The sequence below is a fragment of the Polypterus senegalus genome, chromosome 17 (genome assembly GCF_016835505.1).
Source record: "Polypterus senegalus isolate Bchr_013 chromosome 17, ASM1683550v1, whole genome shotgun sequence".
NCBI lineage: Eukaryota > Metazoa > Chordata > Cladistia > Polypteriformes > Polypteridae > Polypterus > Polypterus senegalus.
The window spans coordinates 66,214,448-66,229,214 of NC_053170.1; the positions used below are offsets into that span (position 1 = coordinate 66,214,448).

The 14,767-nt window shown below is 39.4% G+C and overlaps 1 pseudogene; it reads left to right on the plus strand.

The window, feature by feature from the left end:
* The first annotated feature begins 8,157 nt into the window (after positions 1-8,157).
* On the plus strand, positions 8,158-9,149 carry LOC120517092 (annotated as a pseudogene).
* Positions 9,150-14,767: the final 5,618 nt, after the last annotated feature.

Consider the following 14,767-nt stretch of genomic DNA (forward strand, 5'->3'; position numbering starts at 1 on the left):
CCTTGCAACTGATGATGCAGGCACAGGCTCCAGCCCCCACAATGCTCAACTGGATTAAGCAGGTTGCAGAATGTTATGTTGTGTCTTATATCAGTGGTTTCAATGGAAGATGTCTAAACAGATTTCAAAGAGCTGAGAATGCTGCAACTAGAATCCTGAAATGCACAAAATATCACAATACCTTAATAGTTTTTAGAACTGCCATTGACTACATTTCAGAAGAATCTCGCAAAAGTGTTAGATTATTACTCAACTACAAATTGCTGTAATTTCACAAGAGGCTTTCTATCTAGCCGGCAAGCCTCATATCCACTCTAGAATTCTATGCATATGTCTGTGTACTTCTTCTCCAGTATTGATGCCTATTCATTATTACAGTTTAAATATGATTTATGAAATGCCATATTTTATCCCACCAACATTAATTTTCTGTTTTTTAGTAAAAGTTACTATAATTATGCACCTATTATTTTCAGCAGTGTTCTTGGTCTTTTTAAAGTTCTCAAAGTGAAAGGAGATATTTCAATGTTTGTAATATTCAATAAATGTGGAAACGGATATTATCAGCAATGGTTTTCTACTTCTGAATGATTCAATGTGTGTTTTAAACATCCTACTTATTTTCATAATCATTTAAATTATCACCCATGATCTGAGCATTCAATATGTAATTATATCTTCTAGTAATTAAAGCATTTCACATCATTATTTGATTATGTTTGATCTGCTCCTGCCTTTGTTGCCTCTGTTTTCAGCTACAGCAGGAACTAGGACTATGAAAGATCTCAATAATAACAGCTCATCTGGAGTAATTGAAGATATTATGAGAATCTGAAACATAAATGATGAGACAAATCAGGCTGTAGCAGCTCATCTCTAAAAGAAAAGTTTCTATAAGAAAGTATTTACCCCTAGGGAGTTTTCACATTTTACTATTGCACAGCACTAAATCACTTCCAATTTAATTTGGCTTTTTTGACACTGATCATCATAATATCAAAGTAAAAACAGATCTTTGCAATTAATTACAGATTTCAAACACAAAATAATTGATCATAGAAGTATTCACCCTCTTCAAGTCAGTATTAAGTAGCTGCACCTTTGGTGTCCATGACAGCCTTGAATTGTGTGCACAGGTCTCTATCAGCTACACACATCTGGACACTGACTTTTTCCCCCATTCTTCTTTATGAAACTACTCAAGGTCTGTCAGGCTGCATGGAAATGGTGAATGAATGGCCATTTCCAAGTCAATCCTATTATTATTATTATTATTATTATTATTATTATTATTATTATTATTATTACAATTCTCTGTTACCTGAGTTTGCTCGTCTTTAGCCCTAAAACATCAGGGTGGCCCTGCCTCCTGGAGCTGCACTCACAAGATACATGGAATAGATTCACACTTACAGTTGCAGGAGATAATTACACCCATAACAGAAATAACAAAGACATGAAAAATAATCATTCAGAAACAATAACTAAATATAAAATACACAAATTCAGACCATTACATAAGACATAGTTTATCTGTACATTGGAGTTCCAATTTATGTTTGTTGTCTCAATAAAAATACAACCAAGCAAGTTAAACGAATAAACATAGAAGAGCAATACAACATATAATTATAAAATTATAAAAACATGTGATATGTAATGGCAAACACAGGACTTTGGAATGAGCCAGTATGAACATGAGTGACATATTACTTGCAGCAGGAATGAAAACGTATCAACAATTTTTAACCTGCTGCCTGCACAGCCTGCTTACAGACTTCAGAATCGGGAACATTTAATAAGACACTTTGCCTCCGCTCCGCCAAACCCTGCCCCTCCACCAGTCCTCGTCCACCTTGGGTGCCGGGTCAGGTTGCTGTAAGGGTCACTTAAGGTCCCTACTGCATTCAAGAAGAGCTGCCTTGCCCAATCCGAGACCTTTCATCTGATGCTTCAGCTTCCTGCCTCACTGCAGGTTCTTCCTGAGGACAGAGTTTAAAAATGCAATCTTAGATGCACTTTTTTATGTGACCTTTTTTTTGGCTCATATTTTTTTTTCCTCTCTCCAAAAGAAAGCTTAAAAACAGGAATATGAAAGAGATTTGGTCTTTGATAGAACAAACTTTGTGTCCTTGGGGCCAAAACTGTCCAGAAGTGCTTCTAAATGAGTTTTAAAGGTGCTTCTGCCTTTATGGTCTCTTTCAGCTATTGTCAGTCGTTCATGCTTTTTACAAATCCGTGCTTTTGAAATATGCCTGTTCTTTTAATGCCTGCCAACATCAAAGTGATGCTCTGGATCTATTTTTAATAAGTGCATTCTGAAAGCCTCTCTCTGAAATAGCATTTGCCTGAGCTAAGGACACTTTGTTCTTTCATCCTGCTTGCTTCTCTCTGAATCATCGCTAAAGTTAATCTTGTGGGTAGCGTTGGAGGGATGGCAGTGGGTTGGCACATGCCACTAACCAGTTTAGTTGTAGGCAGGGTAGATTATCCATTTGAACAGGAGGGCATTATGGCTTACCATGTCTAACATCACGTCATCATAAATGACCTAGGTCAGTTCGCCATAATTATAAAGTATGAGTTTTACAGAACACTACAGGGATAGGACACACCATGAAAGGTTTGCCTCATTGAATAATTTAGGGTTTCTGAATTAATGATGGGAAGTAAGTGATTACCCATTTGTTTCCTTTTAAATAACTCGGGTCCAATCAGATTTACTAACCAACCATCCAGCTTCACAAGTAAAGGAACTCCTGTCCAGGGGCCTCAAGTAAAAAACTTGCTTAAATGTGCATTAGCCATTTATTATGCAAAAATCAGGATTTATAAAACATAGATGTGACGTGGAAATTGGCCTAAAGTCACAGCAGGTTTTGACCATCTGTAAGTCCTACGCAGACGTTTTCGGTTTTGTCCTTTTCACCGACTCCAGGCAGTATGACAATGAAGTGAGCAGAAAATCATATTGCAGTGACATTTCAATCAATCAATCAACATTTATTTATATAGCACATATTCATACAAAAAAATGTAGCTCAAAGTGCTTTACAAAATGAATAGAGAAATAGAAGACACAATAAAAGATAAACATAAGTCAACATTAATTAACATAGAATAAGAGTAAGGTCTGATGGCCAGGGTGGACAGAAAAAACAAAAAAAAACTCCAAAGGCTGGAGAAAAAATAAAATCTGTAGGGGTTCCAGACCAAGAGACCGCCCAGTCCCCTCTGGGCAATCTACCTAACATAAGTCAAACAGTCCTCTTTGTATTTAGCGTTTTCATGGAAGGACCTGATGATGATGGTCACGTAGACTTCTGGCTTTCAGTCCATCAATGTTGGTGCATCATGATGCTTTGAGTAGGTGGTGGTGCAGGCCGCCACCACAAAGAAACCGGAAAAAGAAACAGAAGAGAGAGTAGGGGTCAGTACGGATTTTAGAGCCACCATGAATAGTTATTATGAAGAATTGAACATACAGAGTATCAGTATTAAGTTAAAGTGAAGTTATAAAAAGGCCATGTTAAAGTAATGTGTTTTCAGCAGTGTTTTAAAGTGCTCTACTGTATTTGCCTGGCGAATTCCTATTGGCAGGCTATTCCAGATTTTGGGTGCATAACAGCAGAAGGCCGCCTCACCACTTCTTTTAAGTTTAGCTTTTGGAATTATAAGGAGACATTCATTTGAAGATCTAAGGTTACGATTTGGAATATAACGTGTCAGGCATTCCGATATATACGATGGGGCAAGATTATTTAAGGCTTTATAAACCATAAGCAGTATTTTAAAGTCAATCCTGAATGACACAGGCAACCAGTGTAGTGACATCAAAACTGGAGAAATGTGTTCGGATTTTCTTTTCCCAGTTAGGATTCTAGCAGCTGCATTCTGCACTCGTTGCAAATGATTTATGTCTTTTTTGGGTAGTCCTGAGAGGAGTGCGTTACAGTAATCTAATCGACTGAAAACAAAAGCATGAATTAATTTCTCCGCATCTTTCAATGATATAAGAGGTCTAACTTTTGCTATGTTTCTTAAGTGAAAAAATGCTCTCCTAGTGGTCTGATGAATATGCAATTTAAAATTCAGATTACAGTCAACGGTTACCCCTAAATTTTTTACTTCCGTCTTAACTTTTAACCCTAGTGCATTAAGTTTATTTCTGATAACCTCGCTGAATCCATTATTGCCAATTACCAAAATTTCAGTTTTCTCTTTATTTAGTTTGAGAAAATTACTATTCATCCATTCAGAAATGCCAGTAAGACATTGTGTTAGTGTATCGAAAGAGTCGGAGTCATCAGGTGCTATAGATAAGTACAGCTGTGCAATCACATTCTGATTTTCTATCACAGTTAACTGATGGGTTCTCTCAATACAGTTGTCTTCAGTGGTGGTCTTAGCAGCTAATGTACATGCTTAGTGGTGATTGCCTAATTATGTGGCCTGTCTATTACATCTATAAAAAATGTGTCCTGTGTGTTGTGCAAAAGAACTGGCAATGCCAGTGTTAGCTTTTTCACAGATCACAATGATGATGACAGGCTTGTAAGCCAATTCAAACTTTGTAGAGACGCCCTCTTGGAGTTTTATACTAAATTTCAGCCAACATTACAACAACAACAAAACTTATTTATATAGCACATTTTCATACAAGCACCGAAGCTCAAAATGCTTTACAAGACAAGAAAAAGATAGTTATATGAAATGAAAAATAAAAAAAGATTAGGCAATGATAGTAAAGACTAATTAACAAAGGGAAAAGGTAAGGTCATATGCCTGGGAGGACAGAAAAAACAATAAAAAAAAACTCTAATTAGGGTAGAGAAAAAAATCAAATCTGCAAGGTTTCCAAGTCCAAAAATACCACCCAGCCCCCACCAGACATTCTCTAAATGGTTGTAAATTAGTCCTCTTTATTTTCAGGCTTCACATGACAGTATTTGACGATGTTGGTCTCGTGGACAGCTGGGACCACTGCCTTCAATCCATCAACTCAGGGTTCTGCAAGATGGCTTGACCACCATAAAAGAACCAGAAAAGGCACCAGAGAATAGCAGAGACTAGTACAGATTGCAGAACCTTGAAGAAAACAATAATTCTATGCCCATATAGTCTATCAGAAAAGACAACTAAATTGTAGCTAAGAAAAAGCCATATTAAAATAATGAGTTTTTAGCAATTTTTATATTGATCCACAGTACTAGTCTGGCAAATTTCAGCAGTAAAGTATTCCATATTTTGGATCCAGAGACAATCACATAGAAATCATGCAATCCCTGTCCCGTTATAGGTTTTTGGTGACGGGCACTTTTCAGCATGAACTGGCTAACTGGTCAGAAATTTCACAGTCATCCCTAAGCCGTCTGTTTGGGATGATATACTTAAGATGCTACCCAGATACATCCAGCTATCTTTATCCTCTGGGTGAGCAAGCTGAGATTAAATGGCAATTTGCAGAAACTGCTGATTTTCCCAATGCTACTGCCGCAATTAAATGCAAATCTATATATATAATTCACTAAGGCAAGACACCCATGGAAAGGCAAGTCACCCATGGAAAGCACGCCGGAAGGGGCGTGGATTCACTAAGCCGCCGACAAGTAAGACACCTATGGTGCACGCAGGAAGGAGCCATGCCCACCAACTCCAAGACCATTGAATACGACAACAACTCGCAGAGCTACGCACACCTACGCACACCAACTCGGACGCGACGACACAGAAAAAAAGGCGTCATTTATATTCGTCTGTCGTAGAGGCCACGTTGACTGTTCATAGAGGCATGTTTCTTGCAGAGGTGAATCGCCATATGCAGCGTGTAAAACGGTTTGCGAGGGGTATCCCATGGTATCCTTAAAACAATCCTTTACAACTGAGGTTAAAACACAATGAAGTAAGCAATCTTTAAAAACCAAGTGTTCGGTTACGATGCACGACTGCGTGCACCATAACAAACTGTTTTACACGCTACATACAGCAATTCGCATCCGCGACAAACATGCGTCTTCTTAGATGCTCCTGCAGGAACACAGAAAGTCTACGTGAGTCACAGGTGCATCTGGACTGTGCAAAGACAACAACGACTCAAGTGACAAGTTGGAGGTAGGCACATGAGCGATGGTGGTCCGCCAGTTTTCAGTCACGGACGATTGTGTGTTGGTTCATTCCGTACATGGTTACAATGTTGCTTTTCTTGCTGATTTATTACATTACCGATTTTTCAAATGTTAATTTTCGCCCTGCGCTTAAAAATCATTAAAAAACCGGCCTAATTATGCGGCATATGGTATGCCACAGGTTGGCTAGTATGTTATTATAAAGGCACCGTCACAGAATGACTGCATCAATTGCTGATTACTTTAAAGTATTCAGTGCAGTTATGATTACACACATGCTGTGATAAAGGTGCCATCACACAATTTGCTTTTATAAACAGAAAACACTTTGATTCAATTAATATACAACTAATATGTGATGCTCAAATGTGTCAGCCTAACGTTGTTGCATGGGTCAACCCACAATTCCTTTATTTTATTAAATAGTAGTGTGAGAAACAGACTTGAGAGTGAAAAGATATGTGATGGTGGCCTTCTTGGTGAGAAACCTAAATGACTGCAATTAAATGTAGCACATTATAGACAAATTGCATAATCTTTTTTTCAGGTGAAAGTGGGCACACCACAAGAAGGGTTATATAATGAAAGGCACTCCTGCACTTGATCAGAAATAGAATAGACCATTGGTTCATTAAAAGGTAGATGGCGCTATTTGGACTTGTCAAGTGGCACATTGCTGTGCAGCCCCGCAAAGGCTTGTACAGTACTGGACAGCACAGTGCAGAAACATGGACTACCTTAGGTCATCAATACAATGACAATTCAGACATTTGGATGTTGTACATTGGATTAAATAGATTTGAATATTGTGATTTTTACAAGTTCGGTAAGAATGTTCTAACTACAGTATGTCACAGTTCTACACATACAGCCAGAATCAATTCACACGGTGTACTGGCGATAGCCTGGGCACTACATGATAGCACATTGCTCTTCCTCTCTTCACTCATCCTCTCTCCCCTGTGTTTGGATTCAGCAGGTTGGAAAATGGATGGATGGATGGGCCCCAGAGTCACTATTTTCATTGTCCTTATATGTAATGCTAAGTTCTTTGGTCTGCAGGATGTAAAAGAGGCAAATGAAAAGCTTGGGGAGAACTACTGACAAATTAGTCTTCTGCAATTGTCAGACATTAATATAAGTAAGATTAAAAAAATGAAACATGAGATTAAAATGTATCCTTTCAATTTAACGGTTAATCATTTAGTGAAGGATACCAATGGAAATTAAGGGCATATGCATGTAGGACTGAAGCCAGGAAGCACTTCTTTACACAAGGAGTTGTAGGAATCTGGAACAAACAACTGAGACATGGAGTTGTAGTACAGCTCTTGACAACATTTCAGAAGAATCTGCATGAGATATTGGGACAGCTTAGCTATTAGCTCAACAAAGAAGCCTAATGGATCAAATGGTCTCCTCTCATTTATTATATTTCTTATATTGTACGTTCAGATGCTGTGGTTCACACACCTTGTCAAATGTTGATTGGTAGTGGTGAAAGATACATGCCATGGATGCATTGGGACACATCATCAGTGATGTTTCCTGGGTTCAGAGGGTTTTTCAGGTCTAACAACATCATACACCCTCGCCCAGCTAAAATAGCCAGAGTTGATGAAGCACTGACTTGCGTCCCAGCAGCATTAAGCAATGGCTCTCCCTTCTTAATCCACAGCCACCCGGAAGCTCTTTCTGCTGCCTCTGTTGCAGTACTGAAGGCTGTCCTTCTGAGTGGCCCACTCATGCCCAGCAAGGTGTAGTCTCTGTAGGAAGAGCGGCCCGCGAATTCTCTGGAGCCAACTTCCACTAGATGGCATTGTGCTCACCTCCCCTGTCTCCACCAATCCTCCAGGAGCCCTTGGTACTTGGCCTCCTTCCTCTCAAAAGCCTCATCTATACGATCTTGTCAGGGCTCTGTCAATTTTTATCAGGGCAAGCTGTTTCGAGGTCTCTGACAGAATGACACTGTCTGGTCACACTGATGTTTCCACGGTATTCACTGGTTTGTGTGGATTTCATGTGTGTTTGACAAAGAGAGCATTCTTCAGAGCTGCAGACATGGCTGAAGCAGACTGTTCTGGGAAGATTTTCATAAGCAGTCTGAACACAGAAAGAAATGAGAAGGCCCTTGAAGTTATAGAAGGGTGGTTGAAGTGCTCTTGATGAAAGACAGAGAATCCATCAAAACAAGTGGATTTTCATTTATGACTTTTGAGAGCCCAGATGCAGCCAGAGAAAGGAAAGAAAAATCTCTGGATGGTGGAGCTAGCAACCAAACCATCATTTGAGTCTGCAGGCAAGAAGTAGAGGATCACCAAGAGGGAAGTTCCAAGAGTAAGGAGAGGGCCATCAACTAGAGGAATATCCTCTAGAGGCTCACCTCCAGTTCATAATGGGGGCCCTCACCCAAAAAGATCTGCACCTTCAGGTCCTATAGGAAAGAACCCCATGTTCCGTGAGAGAGATCAATATGGACCTCTTCATAGAGATGACAGATGACTATCCTTCCCTTCGAGATAATCACTATAGTAGTAAGGACAGTTATTCAGTTCAAGAGGGGAAGAGATTATGCACCTCCTCCACGAGACTATAAATATAGCGAATATCTGCACTCCAGTTCCAGAGATGATTATACTTCAGTGTCCCGTGGAAATAGCGACCACAATGGATATAACAGTGGCAGAATACCATGGGGTTATGTAGAATGCCCTGGTGCTGGTTCTTAAAGAGATCCATATGACAGCTATGGTAATTTAAGCAGTGCTCCCCCCTCGCAGGGTTCCTCTCCATCCTATGATGGAAGTGACGGAAGCAGTTGTTCCTGGGATGGATATGGAAGTCGTGTGAAGTTTAACCCAGCAGCAAAAGTGATCCTTACCCACCCAGGCATGGCGAACATATTGGCAGACAAGATAGGGGGCTTGCACACCTAGTAGAGAGAGGCTACCCATCTCCAGCTGTGGTGCCCCTAGGGGTGGTGGAAGTTATTCCAATAGGGGTATTGGCAGAAACCGATATTAATTAGACCAATCCCAGGACAGACCCCCTTCCTGTAAATACATGTTGTTGAAAACTTAAGTTGGTTGCTCAGATCTATCTACCATCATCTGCCTGTTCTTTAGTAGCTCTGCCACACAGTAAACAGCATGGGATTCCAGTCCTTACCAACAAGTTATTTATGATGTTTCTAAGCCAATAGAGACCTAGAGTGCCTCATATGTATGTAGTTTAAAACAACAATAACTGACACATCCTAATAAAAAAAACATATTAATTCATATATATATATATATATATATATATATATATGTGTGTATGTGTTTAGTATATATGTGCACGTAATGTAAAGTATGGAGTATGTACATACTGTATATTTATATTTTTCTTTTGGGAGAAATTTATTGTACAGTGTTTTCTGCTTCATTTTAAACTGCAAAACATATGCAGCATTCTGAGCCTAATAGGAATAATTCTATATAAGAATAAACAAAATTGAGCAGATTAATAACAACCAACCTTAGGAAGTCTAGACACCCTGTTTAACAGGTTACCAAATTTAGTCTCATGTGAAAATGCAGGGCCAGGCACTGTGTCTAATCTGACATGAGACAGGCTGGGATCAGAGGCATGTCTGTGGAAATCCCCTTGGCATACCCTCTCGTTGTCAGCTGCAAAGAGGAAGAACTGCCATCAAACTCACAACTTCTCCTTAGAAAGTGTGTGGCTGAAACTGAATTACTGCAGCAGTGGGCAAATGAGCTGAAGATACGAAAAGGACCAGCATGAGTCATAGCGCAGTCAGAGCGTGAGTTTTATTTCGTAATAAATATGAACGTAAAGAATTCAAAAATGTATCCCTTTCAAGATGCAGAGAGAAACCCCGTACTGCTTGCTCTAAAATCCTAAAGCTCAGAGATTAGGCAGTGGAGGGTTTAGGATTAAGGCAGTGGGTACAAGGCCTGTTACTACGTCTCCTCTCTCCACAGCCCCTGAGTACACTCAAACTGTCACTGTGCATCTATTTTTTACTTTTGTATACATTCTGACTATGCCACTCAAAACAGAGTCCAAGCAAGGAGCTCATAGCAGTGAAGAGCTGTACAGAAAACAATGCCAACACCCATAATTCATTATTTATCCTACAGAATAAAGAGAGGAAAAAAAAATCAGGAAATCTGTTTCTCAAAAATAAAGCATTTAACATTGTGCAAATTCGCCTTTACTGACAGGTGCTGTTTTTGACAGATTTCTTTATTTATCACTACAATATCATTTAACTGAAAACTGAACATTAAAAAAGAGCTGTCTTAAACAAAAGAAGCATTTATGATTAAGGGGAGCTGTTGTTCAGTGTAGCAAATGTGGAATTCATACTGATATTCAAAATGTCATAGCTAAGAAAGAAAGAAAGAAAGAAAGAAGACATTTTGGATTTGTATATGATGGGTATGGTGAGTAGTGTTCACATTTCTGTAGGTACTGCCCAGTTCATTGAAGCTAAGGGTCCAGTGGTCTTTTCGTGCATAGCACATGCATGGCACCTAGTTCTCTATCAGACACAGCATTGAGACGACTATACAGTGCTTGTGAAAAGCATTCACCCCCTTGGAGGTTTTCACATTTTATTGTTATACAACATTCAATCACAGTGGATTTCATTTTTGCCTTTTTTGATTCTGATCAACAGAAAAAGACTCTTTAATGTCAATGTGAAAATACATTTCTGCAAAGTGGGTTAAATTAATTACAAATATAAAACACAAAATAACTGATAGAAAAAGTGCTGTAAATGTAAATGCAATCCACAAGACAGAGCTCCACTAAAAACCCAACATCCTTCTGCCTAGTGTGATTAACGAATCCCTGGTGAAGGGCCACACACACACGAGCGCTATTTTGTTTTTTCTTTTCTTTTGTTTTTTTGTTATTGGGCGAATAAAAGGGACTACCTAGTTGGCATTACAAAATGTTTTTTACTATCTTCAGCTGTTATTCCTCCAATTGGCCACAAAATATATATATATACACACACACACACATACTATATATATATATATATATATATATATATATATATATATTATATATATATATATATATATATATATATATATATATATATATATATATATATATATATATATATATATATATATATATATATATATATATATATATATATTGTCTGGTACGTGCGCATAGGGAGCCAGGTAAAGACCCGATGAACAACGTAACATTTCGTGCCAGGGGCCAAAGGCGGGGTACTAACCTTTCTTTCTTTTATTCCAACAGAAAGACAGAAACAACACCGCCGTAACTTTGCCCGGATTCCCTAAATCACGCGCTACCATTTCCGCATTCCATCCCTTGGCCAGCTTATCCCGGCCAAGCCGCCAGATGCAGCCCTCCCTGCAATGCGGAGATGCCCCGAATTCCAGCAGGGCATCATGGACTTTGGAGTTGTAATACACAGCCCTGCTGGATAACATCGGGGCCGCCAGGGGACTCTGCAGGGAGGCACGGAGACATTTGGTTTTCCTACAGCCCGGAAGTACTTGCAGGTCACAAGGATGGAAGGAATAAAGTGCTTCCGGGCTGACAAAGAAAGAAGAGTTTTGATGTGACCTGGAAGTGCTAGGAAGTCACATGGACTGCAGGTTAAGGAACACTTCCGGGTCGTGGACTATAAAGAGGACAGGAAACACCAGAGCGTTGAGCTGAACTGGGTGGTAGGAGGGCAATTCGTCTGGGAGTGGTGGATTGGTTATTGTTGTATTGATTATTTAATTAGTAAGGAATGGTGGTGCTTGATGTACATAATTATTATAATAAAAATAGTAATTATTGGACGTTTACCTGGTGTTTGCCGTGGTACCTGAGGGTTCAAGGTAGCGATAGCGCCCCCTACTGCTACAATATATATATATATATATATTTATATATATATATATATATATATATATATATATATATATATATATATATATATATATATATATATATATATATATATATTGTGAACTTGAACCCGGACACAGGCAGACAGACATCTTAAGTTCACCACACACCCTTTATTTACACTTCAATTATTTACAGTGCACTCCCCAGTGCCTCTTGCACCGTTCCCCCAATGTCCAGGCCTCACAATCAAAATGCCTTCCTGGCCGCCTCCCGTCCTCTCTCTCTCTCTCTCTCTCTCTCTCTCTCTCTCTCTCTCAGCTCCGTCCTCTTCCACCTGACTCTCGCCCATGACTGGAGGGAGGCGGCCCCTTATATGGGAACCCGGATGAGCACCAGGTGTTCCCGGCATTCCTCCCTTGGCCACACCCCAGCGTGGCGGAAGTGCCGGTTGTCCTCCCGGCAGCTCTCCAGGTGTCTCCCAAAGTCTTCCCCCCTGCACTTCCTGGTGTGGCGGAAGTGTTGGGCTCTCGGGATATTTAGGCACTGGGGCACCGCCTGGCGGTGGCCATGGGTCCCTACAGGGCTGGACTTCCAAGCCCTGTACCCAAGGACCCCAACATAACCAGGACGGACGCCCCCTCGCGGTCTGGAGGAGGCACAATATATATATACTAGCTGTGTAAGCCCACATGAAGTCCTAGAAACTATTGAAATTGTCAGAAAAACAACTGAAATGTAGAGATGTCAGGTAACTCAAAGGAACTACTCTGTCTTTTGCCGACGTGCTCGCCTCGCTTGTGTATTAGTGGCGGGAGGAAAAGTAAAAGGGATACCGTTTTGCTGATGTACTCGCCTCAATTATGTATTAGCTGCTAAGCGACTTTGTCTTTCTCTTCCATTTTGCTGGCATGCTGGCCTCATTTTTGTTATTAGCGGCTAAGCGAGTTTTCTGTTTCCTTGGAGGTTGAGCCCTCACCCCGACTCTATATATACATATGTACACTGTATATATATATATATATATATATATATATATATATATATATATATATATATATATATATATATATATATATATATATATATATACTGTATATACAGAGAGAGAGAGAGATAAAGACCCAGTGAGAGCTAAGATGACAAAAGTCTATGTAGTGGACAAGAGGAGGATTCTAAAAGACCTAGTTGAAAACCACATTGACCGTGTCAGGGTTTGTCAGATGATTGCCCCTTGGAAGGATGGTAGGGGACAATAGGCTATGGGAAAAGGGTGTCCCAACACAGGAAGATGTGATATGTTAGAGCAAAAAGTTGCCCAGCCTTTAATTCAATATTTGGATGTTGTAAGTGGAGCAGGCCCAGCTGCCTCAAGAGAAAAACTGTAGACAAATGTCTAGGAAGTGATTCTTGGGGCCAACCTGAAAGGCGTCTGGGACTAATGGAGTATGTGAATTTCCCCTTGGGGATTAATAAAGTATCTATCTATCTATCTATCTATCTATCTATCTATCTATCTATCTATCTATCTATCTATCTATCTATCTATCTATCTATCTATCTATCTATCTTTCCCACCAGTTGATTGAAAATGCAGTTTGTTGTAGAGGGATTCGGGTTTGATTGGGAAGTGAAACTAAGGTCTAAATATAAATTTATATGCTTATGCATCACTGTGCTCATTGATGGGTATCGAGCCCCCAATTTGGGCCATGGTGGACTGGAAGAAAGTTGTGCTAGTGGCAGATTTGCCTTGTGTACAGAGTACAATGATTTTTTTTTTTACAAGTTCAACCAAAATGCAATACATTGCCACTTTGTGGTGCCATGATAACCAAGAATAGAGTGTATTTTATTAAGTATTTAAATGCTATGATCTTATATACTATATATGATAATGTTACCAACACTCTTATGATCTTTAGCAAATCTTAAAATTAAATAAACCGATGCTCAACAGAGAAACAACACAAAGCAAGATTTTACTTTGTCATTATAAATTTAGGAAAAAATACACTAGCGTATATGCTGAAACGATTTGTGAAGAAGTAAGTACACCCCATGACCAAGTATCTTGCACAATCTTTAGCAGTAGTAAAATGAAGTAGCTGCTTTTTGCATGAGGTTTTTGATCTCTTATGTCATACTGGAGGAATTCCAGCCCACTCCTCCACACATCACAGCTTCCTTTCATTGATGTCTGAGGGCATTAAGCTAGTGAGACTTTGTGCCAGTTCCTGTCTTGACTTCCGGTCTGAGATGACTTCTTGGAGACGCTTCCAGTTAAGGAACTGGGTATGTAAAGTACGTGACCATCAAGCCACAGTGTCCTCTAGTGTCCCCAAGAAGGGCCTGTCCTGTTTACGTTATATTTTGATTTCTTTAAAGACAAGTTTATACTTTCTATTATGATCCTGATATATTGTGCTGTTTACAGATATATTTTATAATTACTGCTATGAACTATCAGTTTCATTTCACTTTTATCTATACTCTTTATCCTATATCTTTTCAGGCATGCAAATGGCCCTTTTGCTTTTACATTGTATTCTTAAGTGCTTTGTAGAGTTGTTTGTCACGTTATAGTCAGATGCTATGTGAAGGAGGCTTTGATTGACTAACAGGGTGCTGGTTGTCCTAAAACTCAGATACTAGTTTAAAATGGTACAAGTGGGGGATCTTCTTACCATAGAGACCTGTTGAAGTATGCTGGTCCACATCAAACAATTACCATATAGTAT